Consider the following 27275-nt stretch of genomic DNA (forward strand, 5'->3'; position numbering starts at 1 on the left):
ACAGTATACAGAGCATTATACAAATAAATATGAAATTAATACAATATCAGATAAAGAAGCAATACAAGATGAAAATGAAAAAGGGAGGAAATGCTTCTTGGACTTTCGGCAATGAACTGAGACGTCAAGTTCGCCCCGGATGATTAACGTCTCCCAACCTGGACCTAGGGAAACGGAATTTAAAAATATGATATGCTAATCATCTCAGTGAGTAACCTAATCTACTATACAATAATAATAGCAATAATAATTATAGTACACTTGATTAATTAAGAATAAATAAATAATTAATTAATAATTAATTGGAAATAATATTTTCTCTCAAAACCCTCACCATTCACTCCGTTGGAAAAGTTTCCCTTTTAAAATATTTTTGCAAAACCTGTTATTTGTATTCCCTGAAAACCAAGGAATCAATTAGTCAACTAAATATCAAATAAAATATAATAAATCAAGCATCCAAAATTATAATGAAAATAAAATAGGAATATAAATAAAAATAATTTGGTAACAATTACTAAATGATTAATAAATGTCATAAACAAATAATACAAAAATATTAATGAAACTTCCATTAAGACAATTCAGGAAATAATAAAATAATTAGAATGAATCAATTAATTGAACAATTAAATAAATGAATAATTAAATCAAATTAAAACCTACATTTAAAATAATGGTAAGAACATAGTAAAATCGCTTTAAAATCAGCAAATCAATATAAATAGTAAAATAAATCATTTAATTAATAAAGAAATACTTAAATCAATTTAATCATCTATTTGAAGTAAATGATAAAACTATAAAAGAATTTATTTGAAAACACCAATCCATTTAAGTAGTAAAACAATCAAGGTAAAATGCATTTTAGAAACATTGATTAAATAAATTATAAAAATTCCATTAGATACATTTTATTTTAAATACTCTTTAAAAACATTATTATTTGGAAATAATATCAAAAGCTACTTGACGCACCACACTATATACCAGTGATGTCTCATGATACCTAGCGTCCCGAGCACCGTGTAACAGGAGGTTAAAGAGAGAAACTTGCATACGGTTACTTTAGCGTCCCAACAGCACCGCTGCTTGAACCGTCATCCTGGCCATGGAGGGGGCGGCTTATGGCCAATATCAAACTTACCTACCCTCGGTCCAATGGCAATTCACGGGAGACATTATAACTTGCGCGCTCATCCACATACACAGTACAGAACACCAGTACTATATGAGTGCGTCTAAAATAAATAACCAATTTTATTATTAAAATACATATTTTTTTCCAAAATTCAACATGGGAATTATACCATTTTTCAAACTCACATTCCCACATTTTTCTTTAATCCTCATCATAAATCCATCGGTACAATTATACAATTTTAAAATCCATCAACTTTCATTTCCATCAACTCAAATATACAATTTTCCAATGGCATAAATATTTTTGAAACATAATTCTTTAAAACAATATTTTTCTGCAATCCTCAAAATCCATTTAAATCAACATATCCTTAAAACCACATAAATTTATATATAATTTAATTCCACAAATCCTCAATACCATAAAATAATTTCCACAATGCATAAATTTATATAAATACATTTTTTATTAATTAAAATAAATTCACAAATAAATTCCATAATAAATCAAATAATATTACTTTTACAATTCCTTTAAATATCAAATTGTCATAAAATCTAGATTTCCATAATTTATCAAAAATCATACATTTCAATTTATTCAAATATGGGCATCAAAATTTAATTCACAATTTATCTAACAATTAACATAAAATAAAAACATTCAAATATTAAAATATCACAACGTAATTAATTTGACTCCCAAAATTAATTTCGAAGGTGGGTCACTCACCTTGAGCACGCAATTAACCCAAGATCCTCCATGGGATCAATTCCACGACGCACACGTGCTCCGGCCTCCATTGACCCCAATTCTGCCATTGATGGTCGGAATTTGCTCGGGAAGTACCGACCGAACTTCACCTCTTCATAACTCGTGAATCACTTTGAATTTAAACAATTGGAGACCATATTTGAACTCAAAGGACCCAAAATAGGGGGAAAAGGGTGGAAGATGAAACTGGGATGGCCGGAAATCGCGAGAATCACCGAAAAACTCAAACCACCATCGCCGACTTCACTGGCCCGATCTGGGCGCGTCCGGCGGCGTTTGGCAGGGAAATTTGGAGGGTAGTGTCACCGAGGAATGGGCTCCTTCCTGGCCAGCGGGTGTGGCCGTCCGGTGGCCGGAATTTAAGAAATGGCAAGGACCCGAAAGGAAGAAAAAAGGAAAGGAAAAGAAAGAAAAAGAAGGAAGAAGAAGAAGAAAGGCTCGGTGTCAGGACCCGTCCAAAATTCCTCACCGGAACCCTAGACAAGCCCTGATCCCAGAAAAACCCTACCGGACCCTCCAATGGAAAATCCGGCAAAACCTCCCCTAAGGGTTGGACTTACCACAAATTTCTTGCACTGAAAACACACTTCTATATTCATCTCCTTATTCCTCCCACAATACTACAAGTTGATTCCACAAATTTACAGCATTCCCAAAAGAATAACAGTAACTCCGGCCAACTACCACTTACACATGCCAACCAACTCGAAAGATCACTTGAAGGCGAGCTCAGCTGTAACACCCCGTCCCGAAGTACACCGGAAATTTTCCAACTTTGACTGAGGGTGATCGTTGACCGTTGACTTTGACCGTTGACCCAAGGGATCAAAAGTTGACTTTTTGACTCGGATGAAATTCTAGGTTGATTGAGGTACCGTTATGAAGTACACGTTGGCACGAGTTTGTAGACTAGTAGCACGTTGAAAACGGAGCTACGGTTTGAAAGATATGAGCAAAACAAGATTGGGGTCCAAACTATCCAAGGGTGCCGGAGTTGACTTTTTATTCATGCAAAGTTGAGCTTTAACTCATGCATGGTTGTGGAGTACTCGTCGATACGAGTTCATAGACTAGCGGCACGCTTAAATTGGATATCTGGTTAAAAAGTTATGGACCTGCAAAGTTTTAAAATACTGTATTATTTTAATATTATTTTTAAACGTGTAACGATGTGCCACATGTGACTTAATAAATGTGACCATGTGTCACCATGTTGAGATGCCACATGTCAACCATGCTTAATACCATATTATTTTATTATTGTTATTTTATATAATAATATTATTTTAATATTATTTAATTATTTTATTTTGTTTTATTTTCTTTTTCTTTCTTTTTCTTTTCTTTTTTTTTCTTTTTTTTCCTTTCCCCCACGTGGGAAAAAAGGCCACGGGCCCCTCTTTTCTTTCTTCTTCTTCTTCTTCCTTTTTCTCCTTCCCGCCGATATATCTCTCTCCCTGCTGCACATTTTCCGGCCACCACCTTGCTACACGCGCCGGCCAGAGAGGAGAGGGGGATGGAGGCGAGCTCGGTCGCAAACTTTCACGGCCACCAGTTGCCGGACGCGCCCAGATCGGGCCGGAGAAGCTGCCGGCCGAAAATTTTCTCTCTCCTCTTTTCTTGTGTTTTCCGGCCAACCCAGCTTGACCCATATCTCTATCCCACTATTTTCGACCCCTCTGAGTCCATTTCCGGGGTTATATTGCCCAAAATCTCCACCGTTTGAGAGATCTCTCAAGTTTAAACTCGGCCGAAGCTTTCCGGCCAAATTCCTGCCACCACCGGTTGAATTGAGCTCAATGGAGGTCGGTAATGTGATCCTCATCTCACAAGCTTTCCATAGACATATAATTTGTCAATTTTGGTTAACGTTTGTGTTAGACCCCCCTGGTACCGGGTATTATTTATCCGAATAAAATATTAATTTATTTGGGATGTGTAATGTTGTTGTTCTAGGAGCATGGGTGGGTCATGGAATTGATCCCATGGAGGATCTTAGGTTAACTGCGTGTTCCAGGTGAGTGACCCACCGTGAAAACTATTTTGGGTAATTAATTATATTTATGTGGTGTTAAATTGATATTTGGAATTATGCTCATGTGGTGGAATTTAAATGTAATTGTGTAAAAAATATTATTTTATATATATATATATATACCCATTGGTGCTAAACATAATTTTGGGTTATTAAGAAATCCCCGATTTATTTTTATTGTGATTTAATTGTATTTATTACACATGAGCAAGGTATTTTCGTAAATTAATTGTATCTGGATTTTTATATTATTTTGGGCATAATTTGATTTTAAATATTTCAAGGAAAATATTGGTTTAATTGGTGGTTTAAATTTTATAATTATGCCCGTGGAATATTAATTGTTGAACCTGGTATATGGTGTGGTACGTTAAGTATAAATTTTCGGATAGAAATTTCAAACCCCAAAGTGTTCAAAAATTATTTATTATATTTTATTACATTTTATTTATTTGGGGTATTTATCTATTATTTATTAAATTAATTGATCCCTTGGTTTTCGGGAAATGCGAATAATGGGTTTTGTGAAAATGTTTTAAAAGAGAAACTGTAACACCCCGTCCCAAATCGCACCGGAATCCGTGCACGTTGACCGAGGTTGATTGTTGACCGTTGACCGTTGACCGAAGGGGGGAATTTCGAGTTGACCAAGGTACCGTGGCGAAGTGCACGATGCCCCGAGTTCGTAGACTGGTAGCACGTCGAAAACGGAGCTACGGTTTGAAAGTTATGGACGAAACAAGTTGCGGTCCAAACTGTCCAAGGGGTGCCAGAGTTGACTTTTTGTTTATGGGGAAATGAGCTTTGACTCGTGCATGGTTGTGAAGTGCTCGTCGATACGAGTTCACAGACTAGCGGCACGCTCAAAACGGACATCCGGTTAAAAAGTTATGGATGTTTGAAGTTTACCGGATACCGTATTATTTTAATGTTTTTGGGTCGGTGAACAGTGAAACGCCACGTGTCAACTTCTGATTGGTCCACGTGGCATGAACAGTGTCACACAAGGGTTTTTATTTGTTAAAAGTCTCGGGGAAGGGAGAGAAAGAGAGAGAGGAGAGAGAAAGAGAGAGAGAGGACCGCCGGCCGCCGGACGTTTTCCACTGTTCCGGCCTATCGACAGTGCACGCGCTGGCCAGCAACGTTGCTCTCCTCATTTTCGGCAAAACCTCCAAATTTCACGGCGAACGGCCGCCAGACGCGCCCGGATCGGACCTCCGAAGATCGGCGGCGACTTTTTCCCCTCCGCCGCCGGCCACCGCGAATCGACCCTGTTCCGGCCGAGTTACTGTACACGCACCAGCTAGCCTTGCTCACCTCCGTTTTGAAAATCCGGCGAGGGGTTGGAAATCTTCAAACCGAGATTTCTCCGCCGTCTGACCTCCGTTTTGCTCACCGCCAGTCCCGTTGGGTTGCTCTCCTCAAGATCTACAAGTCTGCAAAATTTCACGACCAACGGCCACCGCACGCGCCGCCGCCGGCGACGGTTGCCAGTGACCGTAGCGGCTTGCCGGAAATTACTGTTCCGGCCAGTACCCGAAATTTCGGCCAGCTCCAGTCCGCAGTGTTCGACCTCCTAAACCCGAATCCGACTTCTGTTTCCGCCAATTCGCGACGGTTTGGGAGAATTGCGGAGCCGAAACTCGAAAAGCTTTCCGGCGAGATTCTGACCCCGTCGGGTCCGATCACCGGAAAGTAAGACCGAATCCGTGATCCTCATCACGCGAGCTTCGATTCGGTGCACGTGCGAGTAGTGGAGTTGATCCCGAGGAGGATCTTAGTTGATTTGCGCGCTCCAGATGAGTGACCCACCTTCAAAAATTATTTTGGGGCAATTAATTATATTTAATTGGTATTTAATTTAGTATTTAAATTATGCTCATGTGGTGTGGTTTAATTATGGTTTTAATGCGGTTTAATTTAATTTATTTGAGCAAGGTATGTTTCGGTATTAATTTTACGTGGTTTCAAATGTGATTTCTCGGGCATAAGTGGGTTAAATATTTTATGAAAATATTTGGTTAAATTTTATAAATTATGCCCGCGGTATTTTTATGGTTGCATCTCGTATTTCGAGGAAAATTGTGGTTTGTTGATTATCGCTGTTTCGTACCGGGTTGTTTAAATAAAAATATGTGGGATGGTGTTTTGTGAAAATTGGTATACTTCTCACGGTGGTTTTTGGAAAAACGGTACGGTTGGTTGTTATTGTTTATTTTTAGACGCACTCATACAGTATTGGTGTTCTGGTGTATGGTGTATGGACACGTGGTTTAGCACGCGGTTATTATATGGTTTAGCGTGCGGTTTTACTTCACCCGTGAGTTGCCATTGGACCGTGGGCAGACAAGTTGTTATTGGCCACAGCCGCCCCCCTCCTTAGCCGGGTGATGGTTTTTAGCAGTTGGTACTGTCGGGACGCCGAAGTGACCGCTGCAGGTTTCTCTCTTTAACCTCCCGCCAGTCGGTGCTCGGGACACTGGATATCGGAGGGCATCACCGGTATATGGTGTGGTGCGTCAGGTGTAATTGTCGGTGTAAATTGTAAATTTCAAATAATGGTTTAAACCCCAAAGGTGTTCAAAATTATTTACCATAATTTATTACATTTTAATTATATTTGGGGTATTTATTTATTTAATTGTTGTTGTTAAATTATTTAATCCCTTGGTTTTTGGGAGATATGCACATTGGGTTTTGTGAAAAGGTTTTAAAAAGGGAACATTTCAAACGGAGCGATTGGTGAGAGTTTTGAGGGAAATTATTATTTTCCAACAGTAATTATTATTTATTTATTAATTGCTGGTATTTGTTCTATTCCTTAATTGCTATTACTATTATTTTTATTATCACAAAAGGTGTTTAGTAGTTCGGATTACTCACGGAGATGATTAGCATCTCACACTCTTAAATTCCGTTCCCTTAGGTGCAAGTGGTGGTAGACGTTCTTCCGGAGCGAACCAAGTTTTCCGCTGCTGTTGTGTTTCGAGAAGTTTCTTTGTACTCTTTCATTTCAGTGTATTATTTCTTTCAGCCTTGTTGTATTTCTGTTGTTTAGCACTTCTTAAAGCTCTGTATACTATTGGGATGCTTTTGTTTTATTTATGCACTGGACTGTTGTTGCTTTTGAGAAGTGCTGAAATTTGTGGATTCAGTTGAAGTTTGTGGGAGGAATAAGGGGATGTGTTTAGAAGTGTGTTTTCAGTGCAGGTAGTTTGTGGTAAGTAAATCCCTTAGGGGAGGCTCTGTCGGATTTTCCGTTGGAGGGTCCGGTAAGGTTTCCCTGGGATCAGGGCTGTCTAGGATTTCGGGGAAGGAATTCTGGACGGGTCCTGACAGAAACATTTCCAACAGAGTGAATAGTGAGGGTTTTGAGAGAAAGTATTACTTTCAAATGTTTATTATTTATTATTTATCTAATTGTTGGTATTAATTAAATTTCTTTATTTGTTATATTATTAATATTAAAAATGTTCAGTAGATAGGGTCACTCACTGAGATGATTAGCATCTCATATTTTTAAATTTCGTTCCCCTAGATCCAGGTTAGGAGACATTGATTGTCTGGGGCGAGCCTGACATCTCAGTTCTTTGCCGCAAGTCCGAGAAGTATTTCTTCCCTTTTTCCTCTCCATCTTGTATTACTTCTTTATCTATCATCGTATTAATTTCACATTTATTTGTATAATGCTCTGTATACTGTATTGGACATTTATGTATTAATTATGCACTGGATTACTGTTATTCATTTGGAGTGCTATAAATTTGTGGAATCAATTTGTAGTAACGTGGGAGGAATAAGGGGATGTTTAAGGGGATGTTTATAGAAGTGTGTTTTCAGTACAGGAAATTTTGGTTAGTCCTACCCTTAGGGGAGGTGCTGCCGGATTTTCTGTTGGAAGGTTCGGTGGTATTTTCCTAGGATCAGGGCTTGTCTATGGTTCCGGGAAGGAATTTTGGACGGGTCCTGACATCAGCCGTGAAATTTCACGGTAAGAAATGGCCAAACGCGCCCAGATCGGGCCGGCGAAGTCCGCCGTGGCCGGCGAGGTGGGTCGCCAGATTTTCTCATTTCTTGGCCGTTTCAGGCCAACCCATACACCTTTTCCACTATGTTCGACCCCTCTCAACTCATTTTCGTGGTTATTTTGTCCAGATTTCTCACCGTTTGAAAGATCCGACAACGAGAAGTTCAGCCGATGCTTCAACAGTGTTTTCCGGCCACCGGAGGAAACTTTGGACCAAGGTGAGTATGCTGATGAGTTCCTTGTCTCTTGGGCTTTCTGTCAATATAAAGTTTGTGAATTTTGGAGGTCATTTGATAATTTTTTCATTTTTGGATCAATTAGTTAATTTTCGGATTGTCGGGGACTGTGTTTGGACAAAATTGGTCAAATTAGTTAAAATTGGAGTTGAATTAGTGAAATTGGATATTATTAGGACCCATTAGGTGGTTCGATTTCGAAATATTAGGCTTCGGGTGAGAATCCCCAATTTTGGGTACCGGGTCCTAAGGGCATGCGGTATAATTGGACTGTCCGGTGTCCAATTTATACAATTTTGTAGTATTGTAAATTATTTTGAGACATTTGGATTATACAAGTGTCTTTGGTTTAGTCGTTTGGAGCCTGAGGAATATTTTATTATATTACAGGCACTCGAGTTGAGCCTGGAGGCAATCCTGTAAAGGAGCAGACATGAGCATCTACAGTATTGTGAATGGTTATACCATTTTTAAATGTTTTGGATATATAGTATAATAGATATGTGGTTTAAATATTTTACATATATATCATTTGATTGAAATGTTGTTTTATGCATATATAAATATTTGCTTTCACATATATGTGTTATCATTTTATATGACTTTTGATAATATTTTAAGTAATTTCTAATTTTAATGGGTCCATAAATGGACTTGTGGTATTTAAATATTTTGGTAATTAAATTGAGGTTTTAAATCATTTTGGAACCTATTTGGTTTGAGAAACCAGATTGAAAATCATATAATTTTAAGCATGATAAAATATTTTATAATGTTATGTGCTTAAAATTGGTTTATGGTGAATATATTTCATTGTGGCATTTCTGGTTTTTGTATGAAATGATGTTTGAGAGTTTTGAAGTATTTAATTAAGCGGTGGAAGTTTAAATGTTAAATTATGATTTATGATACATTATCGTTTGGAAAAGTATATATATAATCTTACAAAATTGTTTCATGTATGCTATATTGGTTATTTTTAAATTGATGTACCATGTAATGCCAATACCTTAAATCAGTATTATATTATATTATATTACAACGCACTAGGTTTACCACGGTGCCGTGAGGTTGGTTTTATCCAACAGTTATCTATTATTACCATGGACTGTGAGGTCGGATTTATCCGACAGTTTATTATTATTACCACGGTGACATGAGGTTGGTATCATGCAACGGTTTGGACCGTGAGATTGGGTACGTCCCGATAGTTATTTATTATTTCCATGACACCATTCATATATTGAGGGTCGTGAGGTGGGTGTATCCCACGGTTTGCAGATTGGTACATCGTATGGTGCATTGTATATGTTTGTATATATTGTTGATTTACAAATATTGTGGTGATTTATGCATTTCCATATTTATTTGGTGGAACTATATTTATTATAGTTTATGCTCAAATGTTTATATCTTGATTTGAGACATTTCATAATATTACAATGATCGTTCATTCATATTTTTTGAGCATCGGTTTTTATTATATTAATTGGGGTACAAGTTTGGGTTTTGTGAAAGGATTTGTAAACGGAGAACTTTTCAAATGAGTGGAATGAGAGGTCTTGAGAGAAAGATTTTTCAGAAATAAATCATTATTTTTCTATTATGCTATGCCACTCACTGAGATTTCTTTATCTCACGTTTTATTGTTTTAAATTCGTTCTCCTAGGCCCAGGCAGCTAGTAGCAGTCTACCTTGCGCACAACTTATCGTTTTGTTCCTTCCATGACAGCAGCCGTATTTATCTTTTCTTGACCTATTGTTATCTTCTGGACTTATTTGTACTCATAGACTTTGTTGACACTCTTAGAATACTCTGATTTTAAATATGGTACTCAATAGAGATCATGGTACTCATGTGTGTAGTTATGGCCTGTAGTACAGTAGGTCGGTTGTGGACTTATTTATATATATATATATATATATATTGAGGTATTAATGTTAATGCTGGTGTTTGATTATCTACGTTTTAAGGTAAGGTTCTATTGGATATTTTCTAGGGATTGTCCAGGGGACCTCACTAGACGGTATCACCCGAGAGGTCCTAGGAGGGTTCCCGGGGCAGATCCTGTCAATATGCTGATAATATTTTTCAATATCTTGAGACATATTACACACACACACACACACACACGTATATATATATATATAGATATCTATATTGTTAAAAAAAAAGAAACCATGGTTCCCTCTGATTGGGTTCCTAGTTCAAATCTCCTCACTTTTTATATAAAAAACTGCTAATACTTCTTAATTGATGATAATAAGTTTTTACATTTAGGATAAACAAAACAATTAATTACAAGTACAAATATGTTTCACAATATTTGGAGATTTTTTCTGGTTATCTACCTAGATTTTTTAGCACTTAATTGTCATTAGTATATCATCGTATATGCATAGAGCTTTATATATATATATTGATCAACTACAATATTGCTTTAGTTCTTGCAAATGAGTTGCGGAAAAATTTGCTACTGCATAATATACGTATACTTTTTGTTTTTATGCCTATATATATATATATATTGAAAAAAAAATTCCGACAACATATATATAAATATATTTACGTATATATTTCTGATGCCATATACACTTAGTTATATGCTTTAATTTATATTAATTATTGTTGATTTTCATTGAAACAGGCTAATAGCAAGTAAACTACCATATAGAAAAAATGTTACAGAGAGTTGCAGCAACTGTAAATATAAGATCTATATCAAGCATGTATATTGTTACAAACGAAATGAAACTTTTTCCATCCTATTATTAATAATAAAAACGATATATATATATATATATATATATATTGAGCTTTTTATTATTTTATTTTATTTTTTGCTTTAAAACAATCTCTCTCCTTTTTATATGGATGGGCTTCATCTTTTCAGGTCCGGCACCCATCAAAACAGATACTCCTCAAGAGCAAAAAGTTGCATTATCCATATAAATTTTTGGCCTATAGCAGAATAATCTATCGAATGAAACAAAAATAAATAGAATATAAAGAAAAAAACACAGATATTAGAAAGGGAGTAAAAACTCAAATTGGGTACTAATTTGTTCTTAAAAAAATAGATTAATTGTCTTTTAGATGTACTTAATTTGTTTATAAAATTTTCGAGCTAGAATCACATATCAATCAAAACAAATGTTCTGTTTTAATGAACAATTTTCCCTATGTAATAGTCACTACTAGAATCGAGCTGATACACGACGCAAGTACTGCGTCGCACTAAATAAACAGCGACGCATTTGACTGAGTCGCCAAATGTCTTGTCGCGAAATATATAAGATAACAGGCGACGTATAATAACAGTCGCCTAATAATACATTTTAGCGACGCACATTATATTTTTAGCGACTCATACAGTGATGTACTTATAGCGACTAATAAAATAGCGACTCTTTATAATAAAGTCGCTAATAAATTTTTAGCGACAGTTGTGTGATTAGTCGCCAAATAATTATGTCGCTAAAAATTCTTCCTGAATAGCGACTCATTCATTTTTAGCGACACATTTTGTTTGTCGCCTATTTAGCGACGCTTTAGTTTTGGCGACACATTTTGTTTGTCGCCTATTTAGCGACTCTTTAGTTTTTGCGACACATTTTGTTTGTCGCCTATTTAGCGACACTTTATTTTTTGCGACATATTTTGTTTGTCGCCTATTTAGCGACACTTTAATTTTTGCGACGCATTATTTGAGTCTCTCTTTTAACGACGTTATATTTTTAGCGACTATTTTTTAGTGTCTCTAAAATAGCGTCTCATGAATTTTTAGCGACGCCGTTTTGCATCTATGTAGCGACGTATTAGGTTTAGCGACAAATTTTGTGGATCGGTTTTTTAACGACCCGTAACAATTAGCGAGGAGTTTTTAGTGTCGCCATATTAGCGACCGTTTATATTTTAGCGACATATTATAAGAGTCGCATATTTATTAATTTTTAGCGACTCTTTGACCTATTTAGCGACGTATACAACTATATATTTATGTCGCTAAAAATTATATGAGTCGCCAAATTGATCTTATTATATGTCGTTATATATTTTAGGCGACTTTTAGTTATATTCATAAACCGCCATTTCTTTTATTTTTTAGATTTATCTTCATAAAAATTTATTAAAATATAAAATTAATTATAATAGCAAAAAACCCAAACTAACTTCGTCCAAAATAATTAAAATATAAAATTTAAAATAAATACTTGTTCATAACAAAACAATAATCAATATAATTAAATATCATCTCATTGACATACATATGCATACTTATTGAGATGGAAGTTGATGTACTCTAGTTGACGATATTACGCCCTCATACTGCATATGGAAAAATAAAAAATTTTGTTAGCACTGACGCAAAATAAATTAATAAAAACTTAATCATAATTAATAAATTAAATTGTAATTTGGCAAACGAAAATTTAATGAATATTTACCTTCTTAAGGTTTGGCGTGGCACATATTCTCCTAATTAAAGTGGATAACACATAAGAAAAAAACACACAATGAATAAATAAATATTACTTAAAATATAATTATAAGTTAATAAATATACGTACCAATTTATTTAGAAGATATTGTTTATCCATATCCCCTCACAGTCATTACGAACATAGCCACTCTCACATTCATCCTCATTATCATTTTCATCAACACTTGGCAATTGTATGGCAAATGGATTGTGAGCCATTGTAGTATCGCCAAGAACATCTTCTTCAACCAATTCTTCTTCAACCAAAGTACAATGTCGTGGTGGAGTTAAAACAATAGACCATCTCGAGTCAAGTTGATCTTCAACATAAAATATTTGTTGAACTTGTGAAGCCATGATGAATGGGTCAGATTTATATCCAATTTTACTAAAGTTAACACATGTAAACCCCATCTCATCAACTTTCACACCACTGCTGTCAACCCAATCACACTTGAACACTGGAATTCGAAACATAGTGTAATCGACGTCCCAAATCTCTCTTATGATCCCATAGTATGTCATCTCGGCTAAAATTGGGTTATTATCCTTAGCACTAGCAAAATGCTCACTTTTGGCAATAACTTTGACACCACTATTCTGGGTGACCCTCTTATTATCCATATTTAGAGTGTTGAATCTAACCCCTCTAATGACATATCCTTCATGTTTCGTTACCACCCATTGCGGACCATGGGCTAACCATCGTAATGTTTCAGACACTGTGTGGTTAGGTTGACTTCGCTCTTGTGCAATCTAGTCAATAGAAAAATATGAAAATTTAAAGCTAAAACAATTATATTATATATTGAATATTTAACTTTCCCATACCTTATCACGTAACCAGTACGGAAATGTACGTTTGTGTTCGTCTTGAAACCATTTTGCTTTTTTTCCTCGATTTTTTTTGCTTGACTTCAAGACTTCAAAATGAATACTAAAACAAATAAAAGTTGTTGTAATTAATAAAAATATATCCAACATATGAACTTATCGATGCCTATTAATATATTCAAAATATCAACTAAATTATACATGTTGATATATATATATATATATATTAAAAATATATATCAACTATTTTATACATTAACATGTATATACGCACCTGACATACGGTTCCACTTCTGGTGTATTCAAAAGTATATATCTATGAACTTGCTCCCAAAGTTGTTGATCAATTGATTGATTTTTTCCACCTTTAAATGGGGCGCCAACATCATCCTTATCATTTAACTTTTGATATCTACCAATTGGGTTTCCAACTGCATCTAATCCTCTCTGAAATTCACTACAAAACTCAATCACTTCTTCACATATGTAACCCTCGGCAATACAACCTTCTGGTCGATTTTTGTTTCGAACATAACTTTTCAATACTTTCATGTACCTCTCAAACGGGTACATCCACCTGAAATGTACTGGTCCACACAATCTTACCTCTCGAACCAAATGTACAGTTAGATGAACCATTACATCAAAAAATGATGGTGGAAAGAATTTCTCTAAAAGGCACAAAGTTTCGACAAGATCATTTTGAATATTTTCCAATTCAGCAACAATGATAGACTTCTTGCAAATTGCATTGAAGAAAAAACAAAGTCTTGCAATTGCATGTCTCACATGTTTAGGAAGGATTGCACGAATTGCAAGAGGCAAGAGTTGTTGCATCAATGTATGACAATCATGAGATTTCAATCCTACCATCTTTAAGTCCTCCATTGAAACAAGATTCCTAAAGTTTGAAGAATAACCATCTGGAACCTTTAAGTCCGCTAAACACTTACAAAACAATTTCTTCTCATGCTTTGATAATGTATAGCAGGCCGGTGGTAGGAAAGTTCGATTACCTTGAGGCTTAGGGGCCAAGTCTTTCCGCAAACCCATTTCTTGTAAATCTAACCGAGCATTAACTCCGTCCTTCGTCTTACCAGGAATATTGAGCAATGTACCATATATGCTCTCACAAACATTTTTCTCAATATGCATGACATCTAAATTATGTCGCACATGGAGAAATTTCCAATATTCCAATTCAAAAAAAATGGACTTCCTCTTCCAACATTCTTCAGAATCAACAGTCCTTTTCCTCTTGTGTGAGTTATCAAATCTCATTGCATTAAGCTTATTTAATATTTCTTCTCCAGTCAACGGTTTTGGAGGCACTCCAAATTCTTGAAATCCATTGAAAGCCTTCTTTTGCCTTCTATATTGATGATTTGGAGGAAGAAATCTTCTATGCCCGGTAAAACTCATTTTTTTTCCATGCTTTAGCCTTGTAGCAAAAGTATTTTCACTGCAAATTGGACAAGCATAATATCCCTTCACCGCATGACCGGACAAGTTACCATAAGCTGGGAAATCATTTATTGTCCATAGCAACACTGCCTTCAACGTGAATTTCTCCTGACGGTAAGCATCGAAGACCGTAACACCCTCATTCCACAACCGCTGCAGGTCTTCAACTAACGGCTCCATGTATACATCAATTTGATTTCCTGGTTGCTTCGGTCCAGAAATTAGAAGACTTAACATCATAAATTTCCGCTTCATACACAACCAAGGAGGAAGATTATACACAACCGTCATCACAGGCCAACAACTATACCTACTACTCAACATATTATGTGGATTAACTCCATCGGCAGCGATCCCAAGTCTCAAATTCCTATCTTCGGATGCAAAGTTTGGCCATAAACGATCAACCAACTTCCAAGATGGAGAATCCGCAGGGTGTTGCATTTTCCCTGTCTTAACCTTTCTCCCATTGGCATGCCATGTCAAATTCTTAGCTGTTTCAACACTACGAAACATTCGTTTAAAACGCGGAATAATAGGAAAGTACCATAAAACTTTATTTGGAATATTGCTAGCAACTCCATTCTTATCAATTTTCCATCTAGCAGATCCACATTTAGGACATTCATTAAGGTCCACATATTCCTTCCTAAACAGAATACAACTTTTAGGACATGCATGAATCTTGATGTACTCCATTCCCAAAGCACTCAAAGTCTTCTTAACATTGTACATGGAGGTTGGCAACACATTGTCATTTGGCAACATCTGGGATAACAATTGCAACAGTACATCAAAGCTCTTATCAGAATATCCATATCTTACCTTTAAGTTGTATAATTTAACCAAAGCAGACAACTTGGTAAATTTGGTACAACCTAGGTACAAAGGTTTCTCCGCATCCTCCAATAAGGTAGCAAATTCATTAGGATCATTATCAAAAGTTTCTAATGCAGCACGGGTCATGTCTAAGCTATTGAAAGCCACGTCTTCCTTACTACTACTATCATTTTCATTATATTCTACATTAATATTCCCAAAATGAGAAGATGGTCTAATACCATCAGCACATGACTCACCATGCCAAATCCATCGCCGATAGTTGACATCAAACCCATTCCAATATATATGGCCTTTAATATCCCTAATAGTATGGATTTTCATATTCCCGCATTGCATGCAAGGACACCGTATGGCATTACAATCATTGGCATTCTCCATGCTAAATTTCAAAAATTCACTCAACCCCTTAGCAAAATCGCTTGAGGTTCTATCCTTCGTTATCCACGATTTATCCATTTCCCTACCAATCTAATTAAACAGAACAATATCAAACAATATCATAAAAAAAAATTGAGACAAAACAAGATTAAGAAAACCCATCGCAAACAAATTATCGACAAAAGCAAGATTAAGAAACCCATCGAAGCAAGATTAAGAAAACCCATTGCAAACAAATTATCGACAAAAGCAAGATTAAGAAAACCCATCTCAAACAAATTATCGACAAAAGCAAGATTAAGAAACCCATTGAAGCAAGATTAAAAAAACCCATCGCAAACAAATTATCCACAAAAGCGAGATTAAGAAAACTCATCGCAAACAAATTATTGACAAAAGCAAAATTAAGAAAACCCATCGAAAACAAATTATCCACAAAAACAAGATTAAGAAAACCCAACGAACCGAACCTTTGGGTATAATGAATAAATAAATAAAAAATAACCCAATCCACCACATGTCACCGCCAATCATAAAGCGAAAAGAAACTCACCGAAACCATGGAGACGAAGAAAGAATAATCCAAGCTAACCACGAGGGAGACGAAGAAAGAAGAATCCAAGCTAACCACGAGGTTGACGAAGAAAGAAGAATCCACGAAGAAAGAAATCCAACTTCCAGATAGCAATGCAAGCAAATGGAAAATTAAACACGAAATATCCCACTCTTCAAGTCTTTTTTAGATTGCTTCCAATTCTAACACCTATTATGAAGTGTACTAACCCATATTTTGTGAAAAGAAATGGTATTCAAAATCCCGAGTAAATTTTGAAAGCGCGCCAAAAATTTTAAGAAATTGGATAAACAGGCGACATATTCAGATAAACTGTGTCGCTAAAGGATAAACAGTTTCATAGACGCTCTTTTTTTAATTCGTTTAAAACAAATAAGTTTCTCCAAGTACTGTTTATTTACTTCTTAAACTTTTGGCAATAATTCTAAAATGGTAATTTTACATTTAAAAAGGCATATGATCTAGCGACTCATTGATCTAACTTTTAATTTTAGTAATAGGCGACACATAAGCAGTATTATGCGTCGCCTTATATCTCTTTTTTTTTTCATATATTTTTTTCAAACCTTCATTTTTAACAATTTGATTTTGTTGGAGCATCAAATAACCAGTGAAGATATTTAAACAAGATAAAAAGAGTTTTTTTTTCTAATTTTAGTAATAGGCGACGCATAATCATGCTTATGCGTCGCCTAATACCCTATTTTTTTTTTAACAATTGGATTTTAGTTGAGCATCAAATAACCAGTGAAGATATTTAAACAAGATCAAGAGAGTTTTTTTTTTTTTGTTTGAATTTTAGTAATAGGCGACGCATAACGATGCTTATGCGTCGCCTAATACCCTATATATATATATTTTTTAAACCTTCATTTTTAACAATTTGATTTTGTTGGAGCATCAAATAACCAGTGAAGATATTTAAACAAGATAAAGAGAGTTTTTTTTTTTTTTGAATTTTAGTAATAGGCGACGCATAATCATGCTTATGCGTCGCCTCATACCCTATTTTTTTTTTAAACCTTCATTTTTAACAATTGGATTTTAGTTGAGCATCAAATAACCAGTGAAGATATTTAAACAAGATCAAGAGAGTTTTTTTTTTTTGTTTGAATTTTAGTAATAGGCGACGCATAACCATGCTTATGCGTCGCCTAATACCCTATATATATTTTTTTTAAACCTTCATTTTTAACAATTTGATTTTGTTGGAGCATCAAATAACCAGTGAAGATATTTAAACAAGATAAAGAGAATTTTTTTTTTTTTTTGAATTTTAGTAATAGGCGACGTATAATCATGATTATGCATCGCCTAATACCCTATATATATATATATATATTTTTTTTTTTTAAACCTTCATTTTTAACAATTGGATTTTCTTCCAGCATCAAATAACCAGTGAAGATATTTAAACAAGATCAAGAGAGTTTTTTTTTTTTTTTGAATTTTAGTAATAGGCAACGCATAACCATGATTATGCGTCGCCTAATACCCTATATATATATTTTTTAAACCTTCATTTTTAACAATTGGATTTTAGCTGAGCATGAAATAACCAGTGAAGATATTGAAACAATATAAAGAGAGGTTTTTTTTTTTTTTTTTTTTTTTAATTTAGGGTTTAGGCGACGCATAATCAGTATTATGCGTCGCCTAATACCCCTTTTTTTTTTTTCTTCTTTCAAAAAATCCATGGTTTTTAACAATTTGATTTTCTTCCATCATTAAATAAGCAGTGAAAATATTTAAACAACATAAATGAGTTTTGTTTTTTTATTTTTTTAATCAATCTGATTTTATCCCTGCATCAAATAACCAGTTAAAAGATTTAAACTAGTTAGAGAAGGTGTTTTTCTTAAAATCTTCCTGTTTAATAATTTGATTTTCATCCAGCATCAAATGACCAGTGAAAATATTTAAAGATGATAAACAGAGTTTGTTTTTTTTTTTTTGAATTTTAGTAATAGGCGATGCATAACCATGATTATGCGTCGCCTAATACCATATATATATATATTTTTTAAACCTTCATTTTTAACAATTGGATTTTAGCTGAGCATGAAATAACCAGTGAAGATATTGAAACAATATAAAGAGACGTTTTTTTTTTTTTTTTTTTTTTTTTTTTTTTTTTTTTTTTTTAATTTAGGGTTTAGGCGACGCATAAGCAGCATTATGCGTCGCCTAAATACCTTTTTTTTTTTTTTTCTTCTTTCAAAAAAACCATGGTTTTTAACAATTTGATTTTCTTCCATCATCAAATAAGCAGTGAAAATATTTAAACAACATAAATGAGTTTTGTTTTTTTATTTTTTTAATCAATCTGATTTTATCCCTGCATCAAATAACCAGTTAAAAGATTTAAACTAGTTAGAGAAGGTGTTTTTTTTAAAATCTTCCTGTTTAACAATTTGATTTTCTTCCAGCATCAAATGACCAGTGAAAATATTTAAAGATGATAAACAGAGTTTGTTTTTTTTTTTTTGAATTTTAGTAATAGGCGACGCATAACCATGATTATGCGTCGCCTAATACCCTATATATATATATTTTTTAAACCTTCATTTTTAACAATTGGATTTTAGCTGAGCATGAAATAACCAGTGAAGATATTGAAACAATATAAAGAGAGGTTTTTTTTTTTTTTTTTTTTTTTTTTTTTAAATTTAGGTTTTAGGCGACGAATAATCAGTATTATGCGTCGCCTAATACCCTTTTTTTTTTTTTCTTCTTTCAAAAAAACCATGATTTTTAACAATTTGATTTTCTTCCATCATCAAATAAGCAGTGAAAATATTTAAACAACATAAATGAGTTTTGTTTTTTTATTTTTTTAATCAATCTGATGTTATCTCTGCATCAAATAACCAGTTAAAAGATTTAAACTAGTTAGAGAAGCTGGTTTTCTTAAAATCTTCCTGTTTAACAATTTGATTTTCTTCCAGCATCAAAACCAGTGAAAATATTTAAAGATGATAAACAGAGTTTGTTTTTTTTTTTTTTGAATTTTAGTAATAGGCGACGCATAACCATGATTATGCGTCGCCTAATACCCTATATATATATTTTTTAAACCTTCGTTTTTAAGAATTGGATTTTAGCTGAGCATGAAATAACCAGTGAAGATATTGAAACAATATAAAGAGAGGTTTTTTTTTTTTTTTTTTTTTTTTTTTTTTTTTTTTTTTAAATTTAGGGTTTAGGCGACGCATAATCAGTATTATGCGTCGCCTAATACCTTTTTTTTTTATTTTTCTTCTTTGAAAAAAACCATGGTTTTTAACAATTTGATTTTCTTCCATCATCAAATAAGCAGTGAAAATATTTAAACAACATAAATGAGTTTTGTTTTTTTATTTTTTTAATCAATCTGATGTTATCTGTGTATCAAATAACCAGTTAAAAGATTTAAACTAGTTAGAGAAGGTGTTTTTCTTAAAATCTTCCTGTTTAACAATTTGATTTTCTTCCAGCATCAAATGACCAGTGAAAATGTTTAAAGATGATAAACAGAGTTTGTTTTTTTTTTTTTGAATTTTAGTAATAGGCGACGCATAACCATGATTATGCGTCGCCTAATACCCTATATATATTTTTTTTAAACCTTCATTTTTAACAATTTGATTTTGTTGGAGCATTAAATAACCAGTGAAGATATTTAAACAAGATAAAGAGAGTTTTTTTTTTTTTTTGAATTTTAGTAATAGGCGACGCATAATCATGATTATGCGTCGCCTAATACCCTATCTATATATATTTTTTTTAAACCTTCGTTTTTAACAATTGGATTTTAGTTGAGCATGAAATAACCAGTGAAGATATTGAAACAATATAAAGAGTGTTTTTTTTTTTTTTTTTTTTTAAATTTAGGGTTTAGGCGACGCATAAGCAGTATTATGCGTCGCCTAATACCCCATTTTTTTTTTCTCTCAAAAAAATCATGGTTTTTAACAATTTGATTTTCTTCCATCATCAAATAAGCAGTGAAAATATTTATATTATTTTTAATTTGATTTTCAAAACTCTTAAAATTTATATTATTTTTAATTATTATAGGCGACGTATTTTATTCTTTATACGTCGCTTTGTCTGATTTATTTTTATTTATTTATTTTTTTTGTATTTCCATTTTTTCCTTTGTAAGTGTCTTTAAATATTTTTTTTGCCCCTAAAATATTTTTAATAACATTTTTTTTATTCCCCAATATTAATGAAATATTATAAATAAAATGGCACGTTAATCTATGGGCTTTCTGTTCAACCATTAACCATTAGTACGGGAACTAGAGAGTTGGAAGCAATCTAGAGGGTATGAGAAGATTTTGAAGGATCACTCTCATTATGCATTCTTGTTTCTTTCAAGGGTTTGAAGGATTTTGTGGGTTTCTTTCCTAAATACCCAAAGTTCCTTCTTCTTCCTTCTTGCCGGTGGTTGGGTTGCAAGAACTTCACCTTCTCTCCGTCGCCGTCGCCGTCGCCGTGGCACTGGGTGGCTGGGGTTTTTGCCGTCTCGTCGCCGGGATTTGGTTGCTGGGTTGCTGCCGTGCCGTCGCCGTCGCTGCTGTGGTGGCTTGAACTTCCTCTTGATTGCTGGATTTGTAAAGGTGTGCTGTTTTTGTGTGCTGTTTTTCATCCCTTTTGGGGTTCGGTGGTGTATGTGTGCTGTTTTTGTGTGCTGTTTTTCATCCCTTTTGGGGTTCGGTTGTGTATGTGTTTGCTGGAAAGAAAATTATGTTTGCTGGTGTTTTTGTTTTTTTTTTTTAAATATTTGTTCGTTACTGTAATTTTGGTGGGGTTTTATGTTGTCAAAATCATGGCTTGTTGTCGACAATGGGTTAGCTAAATTTTGTTTGGAAAAATAGCTATATTTATTAAGTGGGGTTCGATTGTATGTAAAGCAAAATTATATGCTATTATTTGTATTATGTGTTTATATGGTTAAATTTGCGTGGGAAATGTCAGAGGTGCTCTGTTTTGGGTCTTAAAACGACGTCGTTTGTGCGACTCAAAATCCATAGTGATTTAGTCGCCGGTTGCAAAGTTTGAAAATGTTAATGACTGTTAAAGAGGATAGATGTTAAGAGAAGATACTATTACTGCATCACTTGGTAAATAAATTACATGAATTTATCGTTTATTATTGTTATTATTGGTTTATTCATTATACTACACCCTATATTGTTAGTAATATTAATTTGTGTTTATGTTTTTTGTATGTAGAATTATGGATTCTTTTAATGAACATGTCCTCTCGGATGGGGATGGCGCTGGATCACCATCTAGTGATATGGAAAGGCCGAATACATCATCCCCAAGGCGTAGAAAACGAGGGGCCACAACAATGAAAGGCCTTAGGAAGCATTTGGCGGGAAACAAAAGCTTGGAACCTCAATATAATGAGGTTGGAGTTGCTATTAACTCTGAGGCCGTTCGACTAAACAATTTGGAGGGCTCGTTGGCTAGGAGCACAATACCAATTAATATACCTAATTGGAGAGATGTGTCCGATAGGTTAAAAGATAACCTATGGGCATCAATAAAGGTACGGAGTGCATTATTGTTAGATATTGTTTATTATAAATAATATTTAATTGATGGAGATTTTATAATTCTTTTTTTGCATTTGCAGCTTGTATATATGCATTTTACTTGCATTTCTAACTTACCGCATTTACTTGTCAATCAATGTTACTAAATATATATATATATATATATATATATATATATTTTAATTTTGCAGCAATATACGGGTAAGGATGATAGTTTTAGGAAGGCAACTTTAAAAGATTGTTGTGACAAATGGAGAAAATTCAAGAATTACTTGTATAGATCTTTTGTTCGACCATATATTGACACACCCGAAAAGTTGAAGCATCGACCCTCAATTTATGAATTCATAAGCCAAGAGGTGTGGGATGATTTTGTACAACAAAGGTTGTCGGATAAATTCCAGGTATAGTTTATTTAACGCACGGTACTGTTGTATTAAATTGCGCTGGCATTATTTATATAAACATTAAAATTTGTTATGGTGACTTATGTTATTTGGGTTTTCTAATATGTTTGTTTATAACTTTTGTAGGCATTAAGTCAAAAATATTCGGAAAAACGGCAATTAAACAAGTATCCGCATAGGATGGGTGCAATGGGCTACGCGAGATTAGAAAGAGCCATTGTATGCAATTTATTTTTATTTACATTTAACCATAATAATTTTGTCATTGTTACTTGATCAGTTGCATGCATTATTAAAATTAATTTATTTGTAATTTTGAAGCAACTTGAAAGAGGCACTGAAGATTATGTAGACCGAGATGACCTGTGGATACGGGCACGTATGGGGAAGGATGGAAAATATGCAAATGAAGAAACTGAACATGTAGCGGAAAAAATTGTGAGTATTGTATTTTATATGAATATTTGTTGCATATATTATTATTTAGTTCATTATTATATAAACTGATATATTCAATCATTTCAACAATATATTGTAGAATGACTTAAAGAAGAAGGCAACAGAAGGAGAAATTGGGCCTTCACCTCCTGTGGATATCCTAACACAAGCTTTGGGAAAAGAGGAGTATGGAGGTAGGCTTAGGGGTCGAGGCAAAGGATACACGGTGAATAACTTTTTCCATACTCCTAAGCCGAGTTCACAAAAAAAGACCAAGTCGGAGGGAAGTGGAAACAATTCAATGTATGAGACGCTGCTCAAAGGTCTAATGGCGATCGTCAGAAATTCAAGCAGCAGCAGCGCTGCCCAAGTTGATGCGCTCATATCGGCATGTGGTATTCAGATTCCGTCACTCGCTCATCTAGCCGATACTGTTGCTGCTCCTGGGACCCAAGTCGATGATGTTGCTGGTCTAGGGACCCCTCCAGCCGATGATGTTAATGCTCGTGGGACCCAAGTCGATGATGTTGCTGCTCATGGGACCCCCCCAGCCGATGATGTTGATGCTCCGGGCACCCAATTCGATGATGTTGCTGCTCATCGGACCCAATCTACATCTTGGATTGATGCTCCTCGGATCTATCCTGAGGTGATTATTGATTGATTTATTTATTTATTTATTTATTTATATATATTTATGTATGCATGTTTAAGTAGGTTATTACTATCTATATAGCTCCCATGGTTGAAGGGTCTTACCTACCGCCATGAGGTCATGGGATCGAGTCTTTAAGTTGAAGGAATATTGTCATGTGAACATATATATATTATTATTTTTTTTTTTTAACTTTGCAGGGTGTAAAATGCAATCTTGCACAAGGCAATGTTGGCCATATAGTAGCACGTGGCACTTTGGTACCTTCGCTGCCAACGGATATGTGCCATGGTGTGAAGCTAGGTGCAGCAAATTATAAGGTAACTGTTGATGATGTTATTGATGGATTTGCACCTTTGCCTATTCCGTCATTTGACATCATACGTGTCGGTGATGCTGAAGGTGCATTTGTTGCATGGCCAAGAGATCTTGTTATCTTGCCATCTGAGGAGGTATTGTTCGATGCAGCTATATATATTAATGAAGTTTAAAATAATTTCATTTTTGTTCTATTTTAAATGTTGTTTGTTGATATTTTGTAGGGAAGCTCGAACAGGTCAAATGTTGAGAATGATGAAGATGATAATGTTGATCCCTTAATCGTTACCCCAACGATCCGAGAGTTGCTACGTCGGATCAAGGACGTCGATAGCGATCATTTATGGTTTTTTAATATGAAAAAAGAGATCTTTGGGGAAGAACAACAGTTGGCCATAGCGAGTAGCGATATAAACGATTTTTGTTACATGCAAGAATTATCGTCCGAATGCATCTCATTCTACATAAGGTAAACTAAATTTGGATGTCTTTATAACTAATTCTTTAATTTAATTAATTAAACACTATAATTATTGGTAATCGGATTATGTAGGCATTTATGTGAGGGATTGACGGGCTCCTTCGAAGGGAAATATTGCTTTGTTCATCCGGATATTATTGCTTCGGTTGGTCATCAAAACCCTCATGAACGGATATCAAATATATTGAGTAGATGGCAAGATGCAAGAAATAATCAACTATGGTTATTTCCCTACTGTGCAAGGTAATATTGTGTTAGTTTTATTGAATTATGTTATGAAAATATTCATTTCGAGAAACATCATATTAACTAAAATATTTATTGGTGTTTTTAGGAATCATTGGATGCTATGTGTTGTTGATTTATACAAAGCAGTAGCATGGTTTTTTGATTCTTTGAAGACTCATAAGAATATAATTGATAAGGATCTAAAATCTTTGATCGACGAGTAAGTTAATTAATAACTCTAATATTTTTACTTAATTGTTCTTATATATATTGGATTTGTACTTTTGAAGCTATTGTATAATCGTATACAATATTTATATTTCTATATAGTTCCTTCGTTGCATGGAACCAAGGAAAGACATTTGAAAAGAAACTTCGGTGGCAAAATACTAAGGTAATTATTATATATAAAAACTTAGCATTATTAGTTGTTAGTTAATTTAAATACTTGTATATATTCGTATCTAATATTACACATAATTTACTGTTTGCAAATTTAGACACCGATGCAGCCCGGGAATACGGAATGCGGTTACTATATGATGATGATAATGCGAGATATCATTAGGCGCAAAGTTCCTCCCCGGGACTTAAGAGGAATGGTAAATTATTATTAATTTAATGATTTCATCATATTTCTATTATGTAATAATTAATATTTATGATTATTTTTATATGTATTAACATAAGTTTCTCATGTTCAGTACGAAGGTGTCACTTGGTTACAAGCTGAAAATGTCAACGAATTTAGAGATGAATGGGCAACAGCGATGATCACAAGTATCTCAAACCAATGAATATATATATATGCATGGTAGTGAAATAGCTAGATTTTGTTAATAGCTTTTGTTTGTACATATAAAATATCGTAGACAAATTTGTGAAAATCGCTCATAAGGTAGTATTTGTTTTGCATGAACTTTGGTTTCAAACATACCAATTTTACAAAATTTCAAACAATATTAAAAATAATTAAAATAAACGATGAACAGGCGACGCACAATATGCTTCAGAGTCGCCTGATACAAATAATGCAGAAAAAAAAAAAAAAAAACCATCACAGTTATGTGCTTCAATATTTTAACAGATTATATGATGCCAAAAGTAAAACAGATTGATAAATATTTTCACAAAACCAAAGGAAAAAAAATATTCACAATAATAGGCGACGCATAATGGTATTTATGCGTCGCCATAATTCAAAAAAAATTTTGCTAAAAATTTATTTAAAAAAACAAAAAAATAAAATCACTGTGAAGCAGCTATAACATTTTCACTTTTTATTTAAAGTTGAAACAAATCAGAAAAAACACAAAAACAAAATTTTCACAATAATAGGCGACGCATAATGGTATTTATGCGTCGCCATAAATCTATAACATATTTTCTAAAACTTTATTTGAAAAAACAAAAAAACAGCACTGTGAAGCAGCTATAACATTTTCACTTGTTATTTTAGTAATAGGCGACGCATAAGCATGATTATGCGTCGCCTAATACCCTATTTTTTTTTTAAACCTTCATTTTTAACAGTTGGATTTTAGTTGAGCATCAAATAACCAGTGAAGATATTTAAACAAGATCAAGAGAGTTTTTTTTTTTTGTTTGAATTTTAGTAATAGGCGACGTATAACCATGCTTATGCGTCGCCTAATACCCTATATATATTTTTTTTAAACCTTCATTTTTAACAATTTGATTTTGTTGGAGCATCAAATAACCAGTGAAGATATTTAAACAAGATAAAGAGAGTTTTTTTTTTTTTGAATTTTAGTAATAGGCGACGCATAATCATGATTATGCGTCGCCTAATACCCTATCTATATATATATTTTTTTAAACCTTCATTTTTAACAATTGGATTTTAGTTGAGCATGAAATAACCAGTGAATATATTGAAACAATATAAAGAGAGGTTTTTTTTTTTTAATTTAGGGTTTAGGCGACGCATAATCAGTATTATGCGTCGCCTAATACCCCATTTTTTTTTTCTTCTTTCAAAAAAACCATGGTTTTTAACAATTTGATTTTCTTCCATCATCAAATAAGCAGTGAAAATATTTAAACAACATAAATGAGCTTTGTTTTTTTATTTTTTTAATCAATCTGATTTTATCCCTGCATCAAATAACCAGTTAAAAGATTTAAACTAGTTAGAAAATGTGTTTTTTTTTAAATCTTCCTGTTTAGCAATTTGATTTTCTTCCAGCATCAAATGACCAGTGAAAATATTTAAAGATGATAAACAGAGTTTGTTTTTTTTTTTTGAATTTTAGTAATAGGCGACGCATAACCATTCTTATGCGTCGCCTAATACCCTATATATATTTTTTTTAAACCTTCATTTTTAACAATTTGATTTTGTTGGAGCATCAAATAACCAGTGAAGATATTTAAACAAGA

At 33.8% G+C, this 27275-nt stretch overlaps 1 pseudogene; it reads right to left on the minus strand.

The window, feature by feature from the left end:
• LOC107416149 (protein PIN-LIKES 2-like) overlaps window positions 1-27275 on the minus strand; it is a 36787-nt pseudogene that overhangs the window by 5061 nt on the left and 4451 nt on the right.

Source organism: Ziziphus jujuba, chromosome 4 (assembly GCF_031755915.1).
Source record: "Ziziphus jujuba cultivar Dongzao chromosome 4, ASM3175591v1".
Taxonomy (NCBI): domain Eukaryota; kingdom Viridiplantae; phylum Streptophyta; class Magnoliopsida; order Rosales; family Rhamnaceae; genus Ziziphus; species Ziziphus jujuba.